The sequence below is a fragment of the Peromyscus eremicus genome, chromosome 2 (assembly GCF_949786415.1).
Source record: "Peromyscus eremicus chromosome 2, PerEre_H2_v1, whole genome shotgun sequence".
In the NCBI taxonomy this organism is placed as follows: domain Eukaryota; kingdom Metazoa; phylum Chordata; class Mammalia; order Rodentia; family Cricetidae; genus Peromyscus; species Peromyscus eremicus.
This window is the reverse complement of record NC_081417.1, coordinates 44,719,057-44,722,679: the sequence shown is the minus strand read 5'-3', so window position 1 is coordinate 44,722,679 and position 3,623 is coordinate 44,719,057.

Here is a 3,623-nt window from a genome sequence, read left to right as displayed (position 1 = left end):
GGTATCCCTCCCCATATTCCCTCTCTTACTCCTCTCATCTCTCCCCCTCTCCATTTAATCCTCCTATTCCAGTCCACCCACAACTATATATTCTACTTCATCTTCCCCATGGGATCCTCCCCTTACCCCTAGATCATTACATAATAGCCAACCTCTGTGGTTATATGGATTGTAACACACTTTCTGAATTCTAAAAGCTAGCATCCACATATAAGAGAAAATATATAATATTTGTCATTTGGGGTCTGGGTTACCTTACTCGTGATTTTTCTAGCTCCATTGATTTACCTGAAAATTGTGTAACTTCATTTTTAAGAGATGAATAATATTCCATTGTGTAAATGTGTCACATTTTTATTATTCATTTTTCAGTTGATAGACATCTAGGTTTATAATTTGGGGCTATTATAAATAGGGTAGTAAAGAACATGGATGAGCAAGTATCTCTGTAGTATGATGTAGAGTCCTTTGGGTCTATGTCCAAGAGTGGTATAGCTGGATCTTAAGGGAGATTTATTACCAGTTCCTTGAGGAACCTCCACACTGATTTCCACAGTAGCTGTAGAGATTTGTACTCCCACAAACAATGAATAAGTGTTCCCTTTCTCTACATTCTTGTAAGCATTAGCTGTTATTTGTTTTATTGATCTTGGGTATTCTGACTGGGATAAGATGAAAACTTAAAGTAGTTTTGATTTGAACTTCCCTAATGATTAAGTATGTTGAGCTTTTCTTTTTTTCTCAGCCATTGTATTTTATGTGACAATGATCTGCTTAGTTCTCTACCCTGTTTTTTTTACTTTTATTAATTCTTTATAGATTCATACCATGCATTCTGACCCCACTTATCTTCCTATCCTCTCAAATCTGCCCTCTGCCCTTGCAACCCCCTCCAAACAAAACCAAATTTTAAAGGAAAACCAAAACCAAACCAAAACAAAACAAAGAAACAAAATGAAACAAAAACAAAAGGAAGAGAAGGAGGAGGAGGAGGAGGAGGAGGAGGAGGAGGAGGAGGAGGAGGAGGAGGAAGAGGAGGAGAAGAAGAAAAAGAAGAAGAAGAAGAAGAAGAAGAAGAAAAAGAAGAAGAAGAAGAAGAAGAAGAAGAAGAAGAAGAAGAAGAAGAAGAAGAAGAAGAAGAAGAAGAAGAGGAAGAATTTTGTCATAGAAGCTATAGTGTAGCCTGTTGAGACACACAACTTACCCTTTAGTCTATTCATCTTTACTTTCAAGTGTTCATTGCCACGAGTCATTAGCCTAGCTCCAGGCCTCTGGTTTCTGCTACACCACCTATAGTGGCTCTCATTGCTGCTCTTATTGGATGTCCTGTTGTTGTCCTGTGTCATGGAGATCCTGATGTTTGGGATCTGTAGGTTCATCCCCTTAAATGCCCCAGCAGTTCATAGAGTTGGTGGATGTTGGGGTGGGCCAACTCATAGCCCTAATTCTGGGCCTGGGTGGTAGCTGTGTTGTTCACCTTGTTAGCTTTCCCTCATCATCACTACTTGAATGAGCTCTCTAAGACTGCCTCAGCTCGTTCATCCAATGCAGCGTACAGCAAGGAGTAAGGTCAGTTCTCCTGCTCTTGGGGCCTCAGACCCAGGTCTCCTTCATTCATATCACCAGGGCCACCTCTACCCTATTTTTTTGAGTTATTTGTTTTCTTGATGTTCAGTATTTTTTAGTTCTTTATATTTTAGATACTAACCCTCTATCAGGTATAATTGGTAAAGATCTTTTCCCATTCTGTAGCCTGCTGCTTTGTCTGAATGTTGGTATTCTTGGCAATACAGAAGCTTTTCATTTTCAAAGGGTCTCATTTATTAACTGTTGTTCTTAGTGTTGGTGTTATTAGTGTTCTGTTCAGAAAGTCTTTTCCTATGCCAATAAGTTCAAGCCTTTAGCCCATTTTCTCTTCTATAGGGACTATGTTAAGGTTCTTGGTCCATTTGAAATTGAGTTTTGTGCAGGGTGATAAATTTAGAACTGTTTGCATTCTTCTATGTAGCCATCCAATTTGACCAGTACAATTTATTGAAGGTGTATTCTCTTTGGCAGTGTGTATTTTTAGCTTCTCTGTCAAAAATCAGATATCCATAGATATGCAGTTTTATGTCTGTGTCTTCAACTACATTGATCAACGTATCTGTTTTTAAGGGCAATACCATGCTAAAACTTGAAATCTGGAATGGTGATACCTCCAACAGTTCTTTTATTGCTCAGGACTGTTTTAGGTACCATGGGAGTTTTGTGTTGAAATTTTAAAGAGAATTGCATTAAATCTGTAGATTGGTCTTGGTAAAGTGGCCATTTCACATATTAATCTTACCAATCCATGAGTATAGGAGATCTTTCTATTCTTCCTGATTTTAGTAGAAATGCTTTAAATTTCTCTCTGTTTAGGTTGATGTAGGCTGTGAACTTACTTTAATTTTTCTTCCTTATGTTGAGATATGTCACTTGTATCCCTAGTCTCTCCTTCATCAGGAAGCAATGTGGGAATTTGTCAAAGGCCATTTCTACATATTGACTTGATCATGTGGCTTTTGTCTTTCAGTCTGTTTAGAGGGTGGAGTATGTTTACCAAATTACACATGTTTAACCATTCCTTCATTTCTGAGTTAAAGCTTACTTGATCATAGTGCATAATCTTTTTGAGATGCTCTTGGATTCAGTCTGCAAGTATTTTATTCAAAATTTTTGTATCTATGTCCATAAAGGATATTGATTTGCCATTTCCTTTCTTTAGTATTTGTGTGGCTTAGGTAACAGGGTTAATATGGTCTCATAAAAATAATTGGGCAATGCTTGTTTGGTTTCTATTCTGAAGAATAACTTGAAGACTAGTGGCATTAATTCTTTTATGGTCTGGTAGAATTCTGTGCTAAATCCACCTGTTGCTGGGCTTTTTTTAAAAAAAATTGGGAGAATTTTAGTTACTGTTTCTATTTCACTAGGAATTATGCGTCTCTTAAAATTTCTTTTATGATCTGTATTTAGCTTTCATAGATCATGTATATCAAGAAATCTACCCATTTCTTTTAGGTATTTCAGTTTGGTACATTTTTTTAAAAAAAATGTACATTGTGATCTTCAAAGTACATCCTCATGATTCTCTAGATTTCCTCAGTGTTTGTTGATATAGAGTCCTTTCCACCTCTAATTTTGTTAATTTGGATCTCCACATTAATTCTTTCTCTATCTTTTAGTTAATTTATCTAAGGGCTTGTCAATCTTATTGATTTTCTAAAAGAACCAACTCCTGGTTTCGTTGCTTCTTTGTATTGCCTTTTTTGTTTCTATTTTATTGATTGCAGCCCTGTTTGATTATTTCTTGGCATCTAGGGTGTTAGGTCTTCTTTTTGTTCTATTGTTTTCATGTGTGTCACTATTACTATTATGAGATCTCTCCAACTTTTAAAAATGTAGGCACTTAGTGCTATGAACTACTTTTCATGTCTTATACTCTGTTGGTGAGATTTATCATTGAGGTTTTTGTTTGCTATCCTAAATGTTTCACTTCTAGTTTTATTTAGTGAATTTTAGTTCTACTTTCATGTCTTGAACTGTTTTCATTATTTCATTCTGCTGTGTCTCTGAGTTTTCACATACTTCATTAAGAG